Raw genomic sequence first — 22752 nt, 5'->3', positions numbered from 1 at the left:
AATGGAGCTGGAGGAATCAGGCTCCTGGACTTCAGACCATACTACAAAGCAACAGTCATCAAAACTGCATGGTACTGGCGCAAAGACAGACATACAGATCAGTGGAACAGGATAGAAAGCCCAGAATTCAACCCATGGACTTACAGCCAACTCATCTATGACAAAGGAGGCAACAATACACACTGGAGAAAGAACAGCTTGTTCAATACGTGGTGCTGGGAAAACTGGACAGCCACATAGAAAAGAATGAAATTAGAACACTCCCTAACACCATATACAAAAGTAAACTCCAAATGGATTAAAGACCTAGATATAAGACCAGACACTATCAAACTCCTAGAGGAAAACATAGGCCAAACACTCTCTGACATAAACAACAGCAACATCTTCTCAGATCCACCTATCAGAGTATTGACAATAAAAAGAAAAATAAACAAATGGGACCTAATCAAACTTCAAAGTTTCTGCACAGCAAAGGAAACCCTAAACAACACAAAAAGACAACCCACAGAATGGGAGAAAATCTTTGCAAATGAATCAACTGACAAGGGATTCATCTCCAATATTCATAAACAACTTCTGCAGCTCCATACCAAAAAACCAAACAACCCCATCAAAAAATGGGCAGAAGATCTAAGCACACAATTTTCCATAGAAGACATACAGACGGCCGAGAAACACATGAAAAGATGTTCAACATCACTCATTGTTAGAGAAATGCAAATCAAAACCACGATGAGGTGCCACCTTACACTAGCCAGAAGGGCCATCATCCAAAAGTCTACGAACAATAAGTGCTGGAGAGGGTGTGGAGAAAAAGGAACCCTAGTACACTGTGGGTGGGATTGTAAATTGGTGCAACCACATTGGAAAACAGTATGGAGATTCCTCAGAAAACTAAACATAGAACTACCATTTGATCCAGCAATCCCACTCCTGGGCATCTACCCAGAGAAAACCACGACTCACAAAGACACATGTACTCTGATATTCACTGCAGCACTATTTGCAATAGCCAAGACATGGAAACAACCTAAATGTCCATCGACAAAGGAGTGGATCCAGAAGAGGTGGTACATATACACAATGGAATATTACTCAGCCATTAAAAAGAAAGAAATACCAGCATTTTTAGCAACATGGATGGACCTAGCAATTATGATGCTAAGTGAAGTCAGCCATGCAATGAGACACCAACATCAAATGCTTTCACTGACATGTGGAACCTGAAGAAAGGACAGACGGAACTCATTTGCAGAACAGATGCTGACTCACAGACATTGAAAAACTTATGGTCTCCAGAGGAGACAGTTTGGGGGGTGGGGAGATGTGCTTGAGCTGTGGGATGGAAATCCTGTGAAATCAGATTGTTGTGACCATTATACAACTACAGATGTGATAAATTCATTTGAGTAATAAAAAAAAATGAAAAAAAAATGAGGTACCACCTTACATTAGTCAGAATGGCTATCATCAAGAAGTCTACAAACAATAAATGCCAGAAGAGGTGTGGAGAAAAGGAATCTTCTTACACTGTTGGTGGGGATGCAAATTGGTGCAACCATGATGAAAAACACTATGGACATTCCTCAAAAAACTGAAAATAGAACTACCATATAATCCAGCCACCCCATTCCTGGTCACCTATCCAGAGAAAACCATAATTTGAAACATGCACACAAAGTTCACTGCACCATTATTTACAACAGCCAAGACATGGAACCAACCTCAATGTCCATGCACAGAGGAATGTATAAAGAAGCTCTGGTACATATATACAGTGGAATATGACGCAGCCATAAAAAGAATGGAAATAACGCCTTTTGCAATAACATAGATAGACCTAGAGATCATCATACTAAGTGAAGTTAATCGGACAGTGAAAGACAAAAATCATACGATATAACTTATACAGGGAATCTAAAAAGGGCACAAATGAACCTATCTGCAGAACAGAAACAGACTCACAGACATTGAAAACAAACGTATGGCTAACAAAAGAGAAGGGTGTAGGGGATGGACTAGGGCATGGACAGGGAGCATATGAACACTGAGGTATGTGAAATGACTGGCCAGTGGGGACCTGCTGTATAGCACAGAGAACTCAATGCAATAGTCTGTGATAATCTATGTGGGAAAAGAATATGAAGGAGAATGGATGTGTGTACCTGTAGAACTGAATCACTTTATTGTATACCAGAAATTACCACAACATTATAAATCATCTACACTTCAATAAAACTTTTTAAAAAGGAAAAGAAGGTTAACTTCTAACAAAAAGTTCTTTGTAAAAGCTAAAACTATTAAACCCACCTCCCCACCAAAATTGTTTTCTTGGCACTAACCACTTTTCTGGACTAATAAAACTCCTTTATACATAAATCTTAAGACAGTTTCTTGTGTACCAAACCTTTTAAACCACTTACAATGTTTTTAAAATTATCTCAGGCAGCCTCACTAAATTTCCGGGATTTTCACTTATACTTCAATAAAGGGAGTTTTCATTTTCCCTTGGCTTTAGAACACTAATTTTTTTCAGAATGAGGAGCATCAAAATGGCTTTTCCATAATAAAATCAATATTCAGGCCAACTCATGCTGCTGTGCCTGCTATAAATAACTTCCCAGGAAATCCAGAGACTGCTTTGTTGATTTTGCTACTGTCCACAGGGTCTTCGCTCCTCTCAGTCATCCTTCCATATTATGTGAAAATGCCCCAATACTATTCCCATATCCAAATGGAAAAAAATAAGCTGTTCAAACAGAGACTTAAATAATTCTCTAGGAGAAACAAGGTGGAAATAACTTGCAATCTCTTTCCAACATCTCCTCTGAAATCACCCTGCCCACCATGGTGGTCCTACCTATGACGTCCAGGTGCTTCAGCAGGAGTGGCTCTCATCACCTTGGTCCCATTTCCAAACAAGTCAGATACAGTGTTATCAGGTTTTCAAATGTATTATTCTGATTGTTGACTGGGCTTCTCCTAGGAATGATTTGGTTATAAAACATTACAAAGCATATAAAAAAGCAGGTAAGCATGGGACCCTTAATAGCTAATAAATATGTTGACACAAATCATTCCTCAGGAAGCCCAGACACTGGAATTACTAGATGAAAAAGTTTGAGATATATCACTTAAATATGCTGAGGAGCTGAAGAAAACCCTGGAAAAGAACTAAAGAAAAACAGGGAGCTTACATGAACAAGAGAGAAGTACCTCACTGAGTACAAAGGATCCACAAGAGGACAAAAGCTCATTTTTCTATAGAAACTGTGGAGATGAGAAATCAGTGGAAAGGTACATTTAAAGTCCTGGATGTAAAAATGTCAACCAAGAACTCTATATCTGACATAACTACCCTTCCATAAAATAAGAAGTATCAAGACATTCCCCTAATAAAATCTGAGGGGTTCTTGGGTAATAGAGCAGACTTACAAGAAATGTTAAAGGGAATCTTCTTCCTGGTGAAAACCAAAAGGGACTAGATGATAATTCAAAGCCAGACTGACAAAGATTTTTGTTAAAAATAACTATGTAACCAAATACTAAAGCTAATATTGTTCTATTCTAGTATAAAAACTCCTTTTAATTTTATATATGATTTACAAGAAAAATGCATAAACAATCTTTAGAAATACATGGTTCTAGGAGTTCCCATTTTGGCTAGGGGGTTAAGAACCCGACTGGTATCCAAGAGGATGTAGGTTTGATCCCTGGCCTCACTCAGTGGGTTAAGGATCCAGCGTGGCCATATGTCAAAGATGTGGCTCAGATCTTGCATTGCTGTGGCTGTGGCCAGGAGCTGCAACTCCAATTTGACCCCTAGCGTGGGAACCTCCATAATGCTGCAGGTGTGGCCCTAAATAAATAAATAAATAAATAAATAAATTTATAAATATATGTTCCTAGGCACAAAACATATAAAGATATAATTTGTCACACCAACAAAATTTAGAGTAATGAAGTTGGATGGGAGGAGAGCTAACATATGCAGTTTGAAGCTACTGTGGAATCAATTCATACTGGACTGTAATATATTTAGGATGTGAAACAATAATCCCCAAAATTAGCACTAAAAATTAACTTAAAAATAAACAAAAACTTGAAGAAGGAATTAAAAAGATTCTCCCTAAAAAAAAGATCAAATAAAAATTAGATCTATACTTGAGTTGAGAAAAAACATCATAAAATGCATTAGAGCAAAAAATAACAGAGCAGATATAAATCCTTCAATATAAGTAATCACTTTAATTGACTGAAATTCACAACTTAAAACAGATATTGAAATAACTTTTTTTTTTTTTTTTTTTTTTTTGCTTTTTAGGGCCCTACCTGTGGCATATGAAAATTCCCAGGCTAAGGGTCAAATCAGAGCCATAGCTGTTGATCTACACCCCAGCTACAGCAACACAGGATCTGAGCCACATCTGTGGCCCAGACCACAACTCACAGCAATGCTGGATCCTTAATAACCCACTGAGTGAGGCCAAGGATCAAACCCACATTCTCATGGATACTAATCAGATTCCTATCTTCTGTGTCACAATGGGAACGCCTGAAGAACAAAATTTTAAACTATGATTTAAATATTTTATTACCTATCTATAATATATCCATACATGTGTAGAATATAATTCAGCCTTACCAAAGAAGGACATCCTGATACTTGTAATAACATGAATGGACCTTGAAGTAATTACTCTTGAAACAGATCAGACACAGAAAGACAAGCACCATATGATCAATTTCATATGTAAGATATTTTTAAAAATCTGATCTTGGAGTTTATGCTGTGGGTCAGTGGGTTATGTACCCAAATAGTATCCATGAGGATACATATTTGATCCCTGGCCTCACTCAGTGGGTTAAGGATCTGGCATTGCTGTGAGCTGTGGTGCAGGTTGCAGACATGGCTCAGATCCCATGTGGCTGTGGCTGTGGCGTAGGCTCGCAGCTTTATCTCCAATTCGACCCCTAGCCTGGAAATCTCCATATGCCACAGGTGGGCCCTAAAAAGAAAAATGAAGATCTGATCTCATAAATACAGAGAACACACTCCTGGCTGGCTGCCACAGGGGGAGGGTGGTCAAAATGAATAAAGGAAATCAAAAGGTACAAACTTTCAGTTATAAAATAATTAAGTCCTGGGGATGTAGTCTATAGCATGATCACTAGACTTAAAAAAATTGTATTGTATACTTGCAAGCTTCTAAGAGAGTAAATCCTAAAAGTTCCCATTACATGAAAACTGATAACCATGTGTTAAGGCATGTTAACTACACTTACTGTGGGATTCATTGTGGCATACAGTGAATCATCATGTTGTACATCTGTAATTAGTATTTTTTTTTTCATTTTATGGTCACACCTCCAGCAGATGGAAGTTCCTAAGGCAGGGGTCAAATAGGAGACACAGCTGCAAGCCTACACCAGAGCCATGGTAACGTCAGATCTGAGCCACATCCACAACCTACACCACAGCTTGCAGCAATGCTGGAGCCTCAACCCACTGAGCAAGGCCAGCGATCATACCCGCACCCTCACAGAAACAATGCTGGGTCCTCCACTTGCTGAGCCACAACAAAAACTCCTGTACTTAATATGTTTTATGTCCATTATTTTCAATTTAAAAAAACTGTATGTTGTCTACCAGAGACCCACTTAAGATTGAAAGGTACAAACATGTTAATGAGAAAGAAAGACAAAGATTTTGCAGGAAATGAGTAGTTAAATGAAGTAGGAATGATTATACTAATATTAGAAGAAAATGTGAGATTGTAATCCAAAAATAGTTTAAAAGGAACACATAGGAATGCGATGTTTTACATTGGATTTAAAAAGGTGACTTCTTTAAGATGCCATAACAGTATACATATATATGCACCAAGCTACATAGCTGCTTATGAAGAAAACACTGAAAGAAGTGCAAGGATAAATGGAGAGTTCTACAGTAATAGTGGGAGATGGATTTAGTATTACATTGGACACAGATGAAGAAACGCTCTGAAGTTTGAGGCTATTGCAGTAGAAACCTCCAAAACAAAGAGAAGAAATATTTGTAAAAGAGAGAAAGAAAAAGGCATATTCAAGGCCTAGGGGACAGGTTCAAAATGTTTAACATACTCATAATGGGACTATCAAAAGGAGAAAAACAGAGAGCAAGAAATATAAGAAATATGTGAAACAATAATGACTGGGAATTACCCCCAAATTAATATCATATGCCACACCACAGATCAAAGAAATTCAAAGAACACTCACCTAAATAAATGCCAAACATTGTAAACAAAGAAACCCCACTCTAGGCATACATTTTTAAACTACCAAAACATCAAAGGTAAATTAAAAATTCTGGAGAAGTAAAGGTAAAAAGCAACTTACTCATCAAGGAACAAAGATAAGAATTATTCTGCCTTCCCCTCACATACCTTGCAAGAAAAAACTGAGTGGAATGAAATATTTAAAGTGTTGAGAGAGAGAAAATAATTAAACACCAACCAAGATTGTGCATCCTGCAAAATGAAGCTTCAAAAGAAAAAACAGTAATGAAGACTTTCTCAGGAAAAAAAAAAAAAAACAGAGCATATCTGTTACCAGTAGGACTGCCCTGCAAGAAGTCTCAAAAGAAAGTCTTTCAAGAGAAGGAAAATCAAGCAGTTGAGAAACACATTTACATAAAGTAATGAAAAGTTACAAAGAAAGAGTGAGTGAAATTTAAAGTTTTCATTTTCCTTACTCATAATTGATTTAACAGCTAAAATTTGTTCATATGAATAACAATGTATTTAATTAGGCAATGCTTATGAATATATCATACATAAATATATATTTTTGGAGTTCTCATCATGGCGCAGTGGAAATGAATCCAACTAGGAACGATGAGGTTGCAGGTTTGATCCCTGGCCTCACTCAGTGGGTTAAGGATCTGGCACTGCCGTGAGCTGTAGTGTAGGTTGTAGATGTGGCTCAGCTCTGCTATTGCTGTGGCTATGGCATAGGCCAGCAGCTGTAGCTCTGATTAGACTCCTAGCCTAGGAATCTCCATATGCCACGGGTGAGGCCCTAAAAAGAAAAAAAAAAAAAAGAAAAAAGAAAAGAAATGCAGAATTGGCAATAGATTCTTCTATTCAATGCCAATGTAACAAATATATATATATATTTATATTTATATTTCCCTTTGATATATATATATATATATATGAGATTTCATAAAAATTAAAATGTTTGTAAATCAAGACAATGAAAGATATGAAATGAAAACCAAAGTTTTAGAAAGAAATATTTGCATTTGATACATATATAAGAGGATGATGCCATAAAAATCAACTTTCACAGCTCAACAACAAAGAAAGGAACCCAGTTTTAAAAGGGCAAAGGAATTTCTCCAAAGAAGATATAAAAATGGGTACCAGCACAATGAAAACATATTCATCACTGTTCATTAAGAAAACAAAATTATAGCCACAATGAGATACCACTTCACATTCCCTATTCAAGCCCTAGTAATTACAAGACATTAGAAAAGAAATAGTGTCAATTATGTGGGAAATTGACATTGCTCATGTGAATATAAATGCTGTGGTCACTGTGGAAATGTTTGGTTGTTCCTCAAAATGTTAGACATAAAATTATCATACGTCTCATAAATTCCACTCTGAGGAATATGCTCAACGTTAATGAAAACATGTCCATGAAGAAACTTGTTCACAAATATTGGTAGCAACATCATTCTTAAGACTCAAAGAGAAACAGCACTAATGTCCACCCACACATGAAGGCTTAAAAAATGTTGGGATGGATATAAAATTGAATATTATTCAACTATAAAAAAAAACTACTGATATATACTACAATTTAGATAAGCCTAAAAAACATATATGGGGTTTAAAAAAAGCCATAAACAAAAGGGATAAATCTATGAGTCCTTTTATATGATATATCCATAACAAGTGAATCCACAGGTGGGACAGAGGGATTGGAGAGTGATCATTTAATGGATATGGCACGTTACTGCAAGTGATGGGAAAACTTTGAAATAAGTGGGTTAGAGATCAAACAACATTGTGAATGCACTAAGTACCACTCAGTGTACACTATTTTAAAGTGTACCATTTTAAGGTTAACTGCATACTATGTGAATTTAACCTCAATTTTAAAAGCAGTACTTCATGAATTGATCTACAGATTTCATGTGATCCCCATCAAACTCACCAATGATTTCTTTGCATAAATTGACAAGTTTATCCTCAAATGTATCTGGAAAATCAGGGATACAGAAAACTCAAAACCATCTTTAAAAAACTGACAAAAAAATTAGAGGACTCAAAATTCTCAATTTTAAGACTAAATACGAAGCTAGAAATTAAGACTATCAGATGATGTGCTACTGGGATAAGGACTGATAAGTAGATTATTGGAATAGATTTGAGATCACACAAATAAATCCTCACATTATGAGTCAACTGAATTTTTATAAAGGTGCCAAGATGATTCATGTGGGAATAAAACTGTTTTCAGCAAATGGTGCAGGATTCATGCTCACAGACATGAAACTCCAACCCTGTATCTATGTCAATTCATTTTACTTTATACTCAACAAGCAGGAGTTCCATCATGGCACAGCAGAAATGAATCCAAATAGGAACCATGAGATTGCAGGTTCAGATCCCTGGCCTCACTCAGTGGGTTAAGGATCCAGCATTGCCATGACCTGTGGTGAAGGTCACAGAGGTGGCTCAGATATGGCATTGCTGTGGCTCTGGCGTAGGCTGGTGGCTACAGCTCTGATTAGACCCCTAGCCTGGGAACCTCCATATGCTGCGGGGGTGGCCATAAAAGACAAAAAAAGACACACACAAAAAAAATAATAACAGACAACTTAAATGCACCATTACAATATACATATGAAACACTGTCTTTGAGATAACAGGTAAAGACGATGTTAGAAACTTTAAATCAATCTCTCTCCACAAAATTCCTTAGCAATAAAATATTGCACATGTATAAAATCAACACACTACTTTTACCTTCATCTGAATAGACCATTTTAACCTAGCTAGTTAAATTATTTTCTTTTTAAATATTCAATTCATACCCACTGCCTTTTCTTGTACTCTTTCCAACCAAGGCACCTGCTGATTTGACGAGTAAATGATGAAAACATGTAAGAGGCCATTGTCATATCATTTAATTACTAATATTTTCAATGCTGAATATCACCTGTCTACAAAGCCTGAAGAAAATTAAGCATGGATACAGAAAGAAAGAGAATACAGCAATATGGCTGCAACCAGAGATTCTCATACTAAGTGAAGTTAAGTCAGAAAGAGAAAGACAAATACCACATGATATCACTCATCTATGGAATCTAAAATATGGCAAAAATGAACCTATCTACAAAAAAGAAAGAGACTCACAGACATAGAGAACAGACTTGTCATTTCCAAGGGGGAGTGAGGAAGGAGTGGGATCGACTGGGAGGTTAGGGTTAGCAGATGCAAACTATTGCATTTAGAATGGATAAAACAATGGTCCTACTGTATATATAGCACAAGGAACTATATTCAATCTCTCTGGAAAGAACATGATGGAAGATAATATGACAACAAGAATGTGTGTGTGTGTGTATATATGTATGTATGTGTGTGTGTGTGTGTGTATATATATGTATATATGTATGTATGATGGGGTCACTTTGCTCTAAGTAGAAATTGGCACATTATTAATCAACTATACTTCAATACAAATAATTTTAAAAGAGAGAAACTAGGAGAACGAAGGAAGGAAGGAAAAGAAAGAAAGAAAGAAAGAGAGGGAGGGAGGGAGGAAGGAAGGAAGGAAGAGAGGGAAGAAGGAAGGAAGGAAGAAAGGAAAAGAAAGAAAGAGAGAGAGGGAGGGAGGGAGGAAGGAAGGAAGGAAGGAAGGAAGGAAGGAAGGAAGGAAGGAAGGAAGGAAGGAAGGGACGGACTAGCTAGGGACTTTGAAATATTTTGTATTACAAAGAGCTGAATTTGAGTCATGTGAAAAATCAGCAGAGGAAAAGCTAAGAGAGCTTGGAGGTGAACTCATGTATTTGAAAAAATAAGTGTATAAAACCAGGAAGTATCCATGCTTATGAGAAGAAAACCTAACACAAGCAAACAATTACTATCAATTTGATTTTTTTGTCTAAAGAAAACATCAAGTGTAAATTTTTATTTCAAATATAAATCCCAGGTAAATGAAACAAAAAAAGTAAACTGATGAATGGAGTTCTTTTATTTTTTCATTTCACTGTGTAAAAAGTTCCATAATAATTAAATGTCCATCATTTCCAATAACTATAGAAATTAATTGCTTCAGGAAAACTGCCATATGTGAACTTCTGGGATATTGTTCTGTATAGATATCAATAGAATAGTACATCCTGAGAAACTGAAAATTTTCCATCATTTAAATCAATTTTATCATATTTCCAGTGAATAAATTACACTAGAGGAAAAGTGTCCTTTTTTGGTAGGAGTTCTATAAAATAATTTTATATCAAATGATCAAAGAAAATTTGTTACATAATGAGAGATCCAATATTTACATCTACAGATCTAATTAAGGATTACCTGAATCAAAAGAATGATAGATATATGTGCCACATCTTCTTTATCCATTCCTCTGGTTGATTGTGATACATATACACAATTGAATATTACTGAGCCATAAAAAAAAGAACAAAATAATGCCATTTGCAGCAACATGGATGGACATAGAGATGATCATATTAAGTCAGAAAAACACAAACACAATATAATATCACTTATATGTGGATTGTAATAAAAATGATAAAAAGGAACTTATAAAATGGTTAACAAAGTCTTAGATTTTTGCGTTTTTTGGTTGTTTTTCTTTTTGTTTTTGGGGTTTTGTTTTGTTGCTTTTTAGGGCTGAACTGTGGCATATAGAAGTTCCCAGGCTAGGGGTCAAATAGGAGCTAAATCTGCTAGCCTACTTCACAGCCACAGCAACATGGGATCCAAGCCAAGTCTCCAGCCTACACCACAGCTCATGGCAATGCCGGATCACTGACCCACTCAGCAAGGTCAGGTATCAAACCTGCATCCTCATGGTTACTAGTCAGATTTGTTTCTGCTGTGCCACAATGGGAACGCCAGATTTTGAAATCAAATTTATGGCTACCATAGGTGAAACCATGGGGGAAGGGATAAAATGGGAGAGTGAGATTAACACATACACACTACTATATACAAAAGAGACACCTAACAAGGACCTACTTAGAGCACAGGGAGGTATACTCAATGTTCTGCAAAAACCTATATGGGAAAAAACAATGCATGTACATATATGTAGAACTGATTCTAATACACCTGATGTACACCTGAAACTAATACAACACTGTAGGTCAAATATATGCCAATATAATATTTTTAAGTACAGAGAAGAATGACATCAGAAAGATGCAGTAATAGGAAGTTCCAGCCCTTCTTCCCCTGTAGAAACACTTGTTTAGAAATGATGTGCACAAATGAACATCTCCTCAGAAAATAAAATCATGGACTTGGAGAAGAGGCTTGTGGCTGCCTGATGGGAGGGGGAGGGGGAAGGAGTGGGAGGGATCGGGAGCTTGGGCTTATCAGACACAACTTAGAATAGATTTACAAGGAGATCCTGCTGAATAGCATTGAGAACTATGTCTAGATACTCATGTTGCAACAGAACAAAGGGTGGGGGAAAAAATGTAATTGTAATGTATACATGTAAGGATAACCTGATCCCCTTGCTGTACAGTGGGAAAATTAAAAAATATATATTAAAAAAATTTTAAAAAAAAGAAATGATGTGCAGACTAAAATGTCTCCATGAGATTGCCAGAATCCAATTAAACAGTCATAGGACCAAAGGCAAGCACAAAACTGAAAACACAGAAAATAGAACTGATAAGAAGTGCAATTGTACCAGACCTGAATCAGCACCTCCCATAAGCTGGAACAACTCCATACTAGAAAAACATGTCTTATAAACATTTGATTCATGAACAATATGAGTTAACGGCACCAACTTCCTGCACAGTCAAAATTCCATGCACAACTTCACAACTAGTCTTCCATGTCCACAATTTTGCATGTGAGGATTCACTCCACCAAAGAACATGTAGTGCTGTGGTACATATTTATTTTTAAAACTCTGCATATAAGTGGACCCACACAGTTTGCTGTTCAAAGTTCAACCATATATATATATATATATACATACAAAAAATACCATATGATTTTACTTATATGTGGAATCTAAAAAAGCCAAACTCATAGAAACAAAGAGTAGAAGGGGAGCTTCCTGAGACTGTGAGTGTGGCAAATGGGGAGATATTGGTCAAAGAGTACAAACTTCAAGTTAGAAGATGAAGATGTTCTGGGGAGCTAACATACAGAATTGAGATTACATTTAACATTACTATATCATAAACCTGCAAGCTGCTAAGGGAGTAGATCTTAAATGTTTTCCAAAGAAATGGTAATTATGTGACATGATGGAGCTGCCAGACAATGATATGGTGGCAATCATATCACAACAGCTAAGCATGTCAAATCAATATATTGTATATCTTAAACATAGACAATGTTATATATCATATTGATCTCAATAAAGCTGAGGGGAAAATATTGAGGGTAGATCACATCTTTTCAAGAAAGTTTTTTTTTAATTGGATATGTAGTTGTAATTACAGCCACAGTATAGGGAAAATAGGTGCTCCAGTAGAAAACTATGGATTGTCTATAGCCTACATTTGTGCTTTATCTGATTATGACTTTATTGGAGCAATCTGAAATAATTTAGAAATTATCAATACCTGATAGCAATGCAAAATAATTCTCATCTATATACATGGACAGGAATTATATTTTTCTGTCCAGTGGGAGCTAAATTGACATTCGCAGCTAGTTTTGCCTTCATGTGCACACACACATCAACATCCTCTAGTCTAAGTCAGTCTGTAGTTTTTTATTCTTCTCCTCTCAACTGACAGTAACACCTTATTACAACCAGGATAACTGATTTCCTCATCAATGAGTTAAGCAATATCTTTATCTTGTGTTCATTTACGAAAAGAAGAAGAAATAAAAATGATCAATAGGTACATGAAGATGCTCTATGTACTAATCAGGTTTTACCCTGGTCTCAGCCTATCGATAACTGATGGTGGGGTTGGACCAGACCTCATGATTTTTATGACTGCAAAAAGCTTTAGGAAAAAACCATCAGGAAACTGTGAAAAATAGAGCTTTATTACCTACAGGACCTGGAAGTTACCAGCACACCTGGGGACACATTGAGAGATTGTAGGTGGAAGAAGAGAGAGAGACCATCTGCATGCGGACCTGGAGTTCTGCCCTCATTGGGGTAAAGAGTAGGGGCACAGAGCTTTGAGAGCACACTACTGGTAAGTTTAAAACATAAAGAATAGAAACTTACTACTAGTGAGTTTAAAACATGCTCCTGGACTGAAAGATTTAATACTATTAAAATGGTCATTCTACCCAAAGCAAAAAGATTTAACATGATTCCTATCAAATTACCCATGACATTTTTCAGAGAACTAAAACAAACAATCCAAAAGTTTACACGGAACCATAAAAGACCCATAATTGCCTAAGCAATCCTGAGAAAGAAAACAAAGCAGGAGGGATATCTCTCCCAGACCTCAGACAATACTACAAAGCTACAGTAATAAAGACTGTGTGGTACTGGTATAAAAACAGACATATATACCAATGGAACAGAAGAGAAAACTCAGAAATAAACCCAGACACTTATGGTCAATTAATCTTCAACAAAGGAGGCAAGAATATAAAATGGGAAAAAGACAGTCTCTTCAGCCAGTGGTGCTTTGAAAACTGGACAGCTGATGGTAAGTCAGTGAAACTGGAGCACACCCTCACATCATGCACAAAAACAAAGTCAAATGGCTTAAAGACTTAAATATAAGACAAAACACCATCAAACTCCTAGAAGAGAACATAAGCAAAACATTCTCTGACAGCAACCATACAAATGTTTTCTTAGGTCAATCTCCCAAAGCAATAGAAATAAAAACAAAAATAAACCAAGGGCAAATATTCAAACGTACACACTTTTGCACAGCAAAGAAAATCACTAAAAAAAAAAACAAAAAGACAACTTACAGAATGGGTGAAAATACCTGTAAATGATGTAATGGACAAGGGCTTTACCTCCGAAATATAACAACAACTCAACAGCAAAAAAAAATAAACAGCTCAACTGAAAAATGCACAGAAATGGAGTTCCCGTCGTGGCGCAGTGGTTAACGAATCTGACTAGGAACCATAAGGTTGAGGGTTCGGTCCCTGCCCTTGCTCAGTGGGTTAACGATCCAGAGTTGCCGTGAGCTGTGGTGTAGGTTGCAGATGCGGCTCGGATCCCATGTTGCTGTGGCTCTGGTGTAGGCTGGTGGCTACAGCTCCAATTACACCCCTAGCCTGGGAATCTCCATATGCCACGAGAGCGGCCAAAGAAATAGCAAAAAGACCAAAAAAATAAGAAAAGAAAAAAGAAAAATGCACAGAAGACCCAAATAGGCATTTCTCCAAAGAACACATATGGATGGCCAACAGGCACATGAAAAAATGCTCATCACTAATTATTAGAGAAATGCAAATCAAAACTACAGTGAGGAGCTCCCATTGTGGTGCAGCAGAATCAATCAACTAGGAACCATGAGGGTGTGGGTTCAATCCCTGGCCTTGCTCAGTGGGTTAAGGATCTGGCATTGCCATGAGCTGTGGTGTAGGTCACAGATGTGGCTCAGATCCTGCATTGTTGTGGCTGTGGTGTAGGCCACAGCTGTAACTCCAATTAGATCCCTAGCCTGGGAACCTCCACATGCCACAGGTGCAGCCCTAAAAAGCAAAACAAACAAATTACAGTGAAATACAAAATTACACCTGTCACAAAGGCCATCATAAGTAAGTCTACAAATAAAAAATACTGGAGACAGTTTAGAGAAAAGGGAACCATCCTCCATTGTTGGTGGGAATGTAAATTGGTAAAATCACTATGGAAAACAGTATGGAGGTTCCTCGGAAAATGAAATATAGAACTCACATATCATCCACCATTCCCATTCCTGGGCATATATTCAGACAAAGCTTTCACTGAAAAAGATACATGCACCCACATATTCATTGCAGCACTATTCGCAATAGCCAAGACATGGAAACAACCGAAATGTCCATCAACAGATTAATGGATTAAGAAGATGTAGTACCAGTCCTGTCTGCCCTCAGGAAGTCCTCATTTGCTTCAGAGAGACCCTGGCAGCCCTGCCAACCCTCTGGAAAAGCCACACTGCCTCACAGAAGACTGACCAACACCACCAGCCCTTGGGAAACATTCCACAGCAGAGCCACGGCAAACCTTGCCTGGCCATGGGGAGTACAACTCCACCAGGAAAAAGAAAACAACAAGCAAGATGAAGAAGCTGAGAAACCACCCCCAGTTAAACCAACAGGAGAACTCACCTAAAGCAGTCAACAATGAAACAGATCTCTGCAGTCTGACAGACTTGGAGTTCAAAAGAGAAATAGTGAAGATACTGAAGGAATTAAGAGAAGATATGAACAGTAATGCAGACACCCTCAGAAAGGAACTAGAAAATATAAGGAAGAGCCAAGAAAAACTAGAAAATTCATTTGCAGAGATACAAACTGAGCTAAGGGCAGTAAAAACCAGAATGAATAATGCAGAAGAACGAATCAGTGATGTGGAAGATAGAATAATGGAAATCACACAATCAGATCAGCAGACAGAAAACCAAATGAAAAAACATGAAAGCAATATAAGAGACCTAAGGGATAATGTAAAGCAGGCCAATCTATGCATAATAGGAATTCCAGAAGGAGTAGAAGAAGATAAGGAGATGGAAAATATATTTGAAGAAATTATCACTGGAAACTTCCCAAATCTAAAGGATACTGATTTCAAGATACAGGAAGCACAGAGGACCCCAAACAAGTTGAACCTAAATAGACCCACACCAAGACACATTATAATAAAAATGGCAAAAGGTAGTGATAAAGAGAGGATCTTAAAGGCAGCAAGAGAAAAGCAGAATGTTACCTATAAGGGAACCCACATAAGGTTATCAGCTGATTTCTCTATAGAAACTCTACAGGCCAGGAGGGAATGGCAAGAGATATTTAAACTGCTAAAAGGAAAAAATAGGCAACCTAGAATACTCTATCCAGCAAGAATATCATTTAAAATAGAAGGGGAAATAAAATTTTTCCCAAAAAATAAAAGCTAAAAGAATACAGCCATACAAAACCCAGGCTAAAAGAAAGATTGAAAGGGCTTCTCTAAACCAAAAAGAAAGGAAGGAAAGAAAGGGAGGAAAAAGAAAAAAAAAGAGGAAGAACTAGGATTGAGAAAACCACAATCAGAGAGCAGTCACTCAAATAAGCCAGCATACAGATTTAATCATGAACATGTTTCAAACAAAATAAAATTAAAAAGAAAAAAAAAGGAGACATCAAAATCATAAAATGAGGGCAAGGGAAGTAAGGAAATAAATAGACTCTTTTTTAATTTTTCTTTTTTTTCTCTTTCTCTTTTTTTTCTTTTTTTTTTTTTCTTAATTTTAGTATCGTAATGAAGTGTTTGAAGCTACAGGACTATCAGCCTAAAACACACAATTATAGGAAGGGGTTAACATACTTAAAAAAAAAGGGGGCAACCACAAATCAAAACCAAACATTGCATTCACAAAAAATGAAAAGAAAAACACTCAAGCAGAAAATAATTGGAGACCATCCAACCAAAAAAGAAAGGAAGAATGGAGAATCACAGAATCAACTGGAACATGAGGTTCAAAATGGCAATAAATAATCATCTATCAATTATCATCTTAAATGTCAATGGACTGAATGCTCCAATCAAAAGACACAGAGTAGCTGAGTGGATAAAGAAGCAAAAGCCTTCAATCTGCTACCTACAAGAAACTCACCTTAGGACAAAGGACACATGTAAATTGAAAGTGAAGGGGTGGGAAAAAATATTTCATGCCAATACACATGACAGGAAAGCAAGATTTGCAATACTCATATCAGACAAAATAGACTTTAAAACAAAAGACATAAAGAAAGACAAAGAAGGACACTATTTAATGATTAAAGGATCCATTCAAGAAGAGGATATTACTATCATCAACATATATGACCCAGATACATACAACAAATATTAACAGATATAAAGGGAGAAATTGATGGGAATACAATCGTAGTAGGAGACTTTAACATCCCACCCACATCAATGGACAGATCCTCTAGGCACAAAACCAAGAAAGCAACAGAGATCCTAAAGCAAACAATAGAAAAGTTAGACTTAACATTTTCAGTACATTACATCCAAAAAAATCAGAATACACATTCTTCTCAAGTGCACATGGAACATTCTCAAGAATCAACCACATATTGGGGCACAAAGCTAACCTCAACAAATTTAGGAGCATACAAATTATTTCAAGTATATTCTCTGTCCACAATGGCATGAAACTAGAAATCAATCACAGGAAAAGAAATAAGAAAAAACCTACTTCATGGAGACTAAACAACATACTACTAAAAAACCAATTGGTCAATGAGGAAATCAAGAAGGAAATTTAAAAATACCTTGAGACAAATGATAATGAAGACACAACCTCTCAAAATCTATGGGATGCCACAAAAGCAGTGCTCAGAGGGAAATTCATAGTGATACAGGCCTTCCTCAAAATAGAAGAAAAATCTCAAATTGACAATTTAACCCTCCACCTAAATGAATAAGAAAAAGAACGAAAAAGAACAAAAAACACCTAAAGTCAGCGGAAGGAAGGAAATCATAAAGATCAAAGAGGAAATCAATAAAATAGAGATTCAAAAAACAGTAGAGAAAATTAATAAAACCAAGAGCTGGTTCTTTGAAAAGGTAAACAAAAATGACAAACCCCTGGCTAGACAAAGAAGAGGAGAGAAAGAACCCAAACAAAACTAGAAATGAAAAAGGAGAAATCACAATGGATACTGCAGAAATACAAAAAAACCATAAGAGAATACTATGAACAACTATATGCCAACAAATTTGACAACCAAGAATAAATGTACAACTTTATAGAGACTTACAGCCTGCCAAAACTGAATCAAGAAGAAACTGACCAACTGAACAGACCAATCACTAGAAATGAAATTGAATATGTCATAAAAGCACTCCCTACTAATAAAAGTCCAGGACCAGATAGCTTCACAGGTAAAATCTACCAAACATTAAAAGAGAAACTTATACCCATCCTCCTTAAACTTTTTTAAAAGATTGAAGAAGGAACACTCCCAAAGACATTCTATGATGCCACCATCACCCTAACTCCAAAACCAGACAAAGATACCACCAAAAAGGAAAGTTATCATCCAATATCTTTGATGAATATAGATGCAAAAATTCTCATCAAAGTCTTAGCCAACTAAAACAAACAACATATCAAAAAGATCATACACTACAACCAGGTGGGATTCATCCAAGTTTCACAAGGATGATTCAACATACACAAATCAATCAACTTCATACACCACATTAACAAAAGAAAAGTCAAAAATCATATGATCATCTCAACAGATGCAGAAAAAGCATTTAACAAAGTCCAACATCCATTCATGATCGAAACTCTTGCCAAAGTGGGTATGGAGGGAACATTCCTGAATATAATCAAAGCCATTTAGGACAAAACCACAGCAAATATAATACTCAATGGAGAAAAACTGAAAGCCTTCCCACTAAAAGCTGGAAGAAGACAAGCATGCCCACTCTCACCACTGCTCTTCAACATAGGATTGGAAGTCCTACCCACAGCAATCAGACAAACAAAACAAATAAAAGGCATCCAAATAGGAAGAGGTAAAACTGTCATTGTATGCAGATGACATGATACTATATATAGAAAACCCAACCCTAAGGACTCAAACCAAAAACTACTTCAACTGATCAACAAATTCAGCAAAGAAACAGAATATAAGATTAACATTCAGGAATCAGTTGTATTTCTGTACATGAACAATGGAATATTAGAAAAGAAATACCTTTTAAAATCCACCCCCAAAATATCAAATGCCTGGGAATACACTTGACCAAGGAGGTAAAGGACTGATATATCAAAAACTATAAAACATTAATCCAGGAAATTAAGGAAGATGTAAAGAAATGGAAAGATACTCCACACTCCTGGGTTGGAAAAATTAATATTATAAAAATGGCCATACTACCCAAGGCAATCTACAGATTCAATGTGCTCCCTATCAAATTACCCATGACATTTTTCACAGAACTAGAGTAAACAATCCAAAAATTTGTATGGAATGACAAAAGACCCAGAATTTCTAAAGCAATTCTGAAGAACAAAAACCAAGCAGGAGGCATAACTTCAGGCAACATTACAAAGCCACAATCATCAAGAGAGTGTGGAACTGGTACCAAAACAGACAGACGGAGCAATGGAACAGAATAGAGAACCAGAAATAAACCCAGACACCTTTGGTCAACTAATCTTTGACAAAAGAAGCAAGAACATAAAATGGGAAAAAGACAGTCTTTTCAGCAAGCATTGGGGGGAAACCTGGGCAGCTGCATGCAAAGCAATGAAACTAGAACACATCCTCACACCATGCACAAAAATAAACTCAAAATGGCTTAAAGACTTAAACATAAGACAAGACACCATCAAACTCCTAGAAGAGAACATAAGTAAAACATTCTCTGACATCAATCTTCCAAAAACATTTTCTCAGGTCAGTCTCCCAATGCAACAGAAATAAGAGCAAAAATAAACCAATGGGACCTAATCAAACTGACAAGCTTTTGCACAGCAAAGGAAATAAAAAAGAAAACAAAAAGACAACTTACAGAATGGGAGAAAATAGTTTCAAATGATGCAACAGACAAGGGCTTAATCTCTACAATATACAAGCAACTTATATAACTCAACAACAAAAAGGCCAACAACCCAATGGAATAATGGGCAAAAGACCTGAATAGACATTTCTCCACGGGAGATGTACAGATGGAAAAGAAGCACAGGAAAAATGCTCAATATCACTGAGTAATAGAGAGATGCAAATCAAAAGTACCATAAGAAACCACCTCGCAACAGTCAGAATGGGCATCATTAATAAGTCCACAAATAACAAATGCTGGAAGGGGTGTGGAGAAAAGGGGACCCCCCGGCACTGTTGGTGGGATTGTAAACTGGTAAAACCACTATGGAAAACAGTACGGTGGTACCTTAAAAAACAATACATAGACTAGCATATGACCCAGCAATCCCAATCTTGGGCATATATCTGGACAAAACTTTCCTGAAAGAAGTGCTGCATGTTCACTGCAGCACTTTCACAACAGCCAAGACATGGAAACAACCCAAATGTCCATTGACAGATGATTAGATTAGGAAGATGTGGTATGTATAGGCAATGGAATACTACACAGCCATAAAAAATAATAATAATGCCATTTGCAGCAACATGGATGGAACTAGAGACTCTCATCCTAAGAGAAGTCAGAAAGAGAAATACAAATGCCATATGATATCACATATCTTAAATCTAATATAGAGCACAAATGAACCTTTCCACAGAAAAGAAAGTCATGGACTTGCAGAATAGAAATGTGGTTGCCAATGTGGAGGAGGGAGTGGGGTGATTGGGGAACTTGGGGTTAATGGATGCAGCCTATTGCCTTTGGAATGGATTAGCAATGAGATCCTGCTATGTAGCACTAGGAACTGTCTAGTCACTTATGATGGAGCATGGTAATGTGAGAAAATAGAATGTGTAAATGTATGTGTAACTGGGTCACCATGCTGTACAGCAGAAAAAAAAATGTATTGGGGGAATAATTTTAAAAATTAAATTAAATTTAAAAAGAAAAGAAATATAAGTAACAAGTTGGGAAAAATAAGGCAACAGAGAACATGCTCGAAAAGATGCAAAAAGATAAAACCACAGAGGAAGAACTAAGTGAAGTAGAGATAAGTCATCTAACCAAGAATGAGTTTAGGGTAATGATAGTAAAGATGATCAAAGAACTTGGGCAAAGAATGGATACATGGAGCAAGAAGTTAGTAGTTTTTAACAAAGAGTTGGAAAATATAAAGAACAATAAAACAGGCTATGAAGACTATAATAACTGACATGAAAAGAAATCTAGAAGGAAGCATGAGTAGACTAAATGAAAGAGAGGAACATGTCAGTGAGATGGAAGACAGAGTAGTAGAAATTACTGACAACGAACAGGGAAAAAAAGGGAAAGAAATGAGGATAGTTTAAGAGACCTCTGACACCAACAATCATACTGACATTCATATTACAGTGGTCCCAGAAGGAGAAGAGAGAGGTAAAGGAGCAGAATACATATCTGAACACACAGGAGCTGAAAACGTCCCTCTTCTGGGATCAGTAACAAACATCCAACTCTAGAAAGCACAGAGAGCCCCAAACTTGTCAAACTAAAGAGGAACAAACCAAGATACATTGTCATTAAAATGTCAGAAAAAGATAAAGACAGAAAATTAAATGCAGCAAGGGAAAGGTAACAAGTTACACAAAAGGAAACCCCCCCTAAGGCTACTGGCTGACTTTTCAACAGAAACTCTTCAGGGAACAAGAGAGTGGCATGATATATTTAAAGTGATGGAAAGGCCAATCCAACAACCAATAATCCTCTACCCAGCGAGGCTCTCATTCAGAACTGAGGGAGAGATCAACAATTTTACAGACAAGCAAAGAGAAAAGAATTCGGCACCATCAAACTATCTTCACAAGAAATGTTAAAGAGACTTCTCTAAGGCAAAAGGAGAGGCCAAAACTGAAACGGGAAAATTACAATGGAAAAAGTGCAACAGTCAAGACAAATACACAATAAAGATATTTTTAAGACAGTGCTGCATTTAAAGAGAAATCATAATTTATGAGAATTGAAATAAGATATCACTAAATGGTTAAAACCATGGGCGTCATTACCATTTGCCAGGACTGTAGGCATGGGCCCTGGAAGTAACTCTCAGATATATCTGTGAGACCGAAAATACAAATACAGTTCACTTAAGTGAATACACATGTCATTTGTTTCATGCCCCACAAGGTTCATTCCCACTCTGTCCAAGTAACAAGTATTCCCTGGTGAACTGCTCTGGAATAGACAGCATGCATTTATGCTATAGGAAAAACATCATGCTCCAACTCTTTCAGGAAATGACTCAAAACTATTCTTCGTGTTTTTGACTTGAACACCAACAAGGTTCAGGATGGAGAATGACTAAATGACTTTTATACTCACATTGTGTGCACTACCATGGATGTAAACACTCAAAAGGCACAGCTACACAAAAGCTCCCTTGGCTCTCTTTTCTTCCTCCTCTTTAAGGCTGAAAACCATAACTGACATGAAAGATGTGGCTGCCCTGGAAATGTTTCCAAGGACATCATTGGAGATAGATCAATCTGTTGAGGTTAGAGTTAGAGAATAGAATCACCCACTGTTGGTTTTTCTCAACTCCTCCACATGGCAGCAGACTTCCTCCTGAACTCGGTCCTCAATACTCCTCTTCCCCATCCCCAAATTCCTCAGCATCATGAGGGAGAAGCATCAGCTTTCCTTCCATGTCTTTGCATTGCTAAACACGAGTCTTAACAAGAGAGGATACAGAGACTAGGAGGGAGGTCC

At 36.8% G+C, this 22752-nt stretch overlaps 1 pseudogene; it reads right to left on the bottom strand.

The window, feature by feature from the left end:
* The window catches only part of CYP2C290P (cytochrome P450 family 2 subfamily C member 290, pseudogene), a 66948-nt pseudogene that overhangs the window by 35738 nt on the left and 8458 nt on the right, over positions 1-22752 (bottom strand).

This window comes from Sus scrofa, chromosome 14 (assembly GCF_054392235.1).
Source record: "Sus scrofa isolate SSC_HxYL_T2T_F1_AM1 chromosome 14, Sscrofa_HxYL_maternal_Yorkshire_Landrace_v2.0, whole genome shotgun sequence".
NCBI lineage: Eukaryota > Metazoa > Chordata > Mammalia > Artiodactyla > Suidae > Sus > Sus scrofa.
This window is presented reverse-complemented; position numbering and strand designations above follow the sequence as displayed.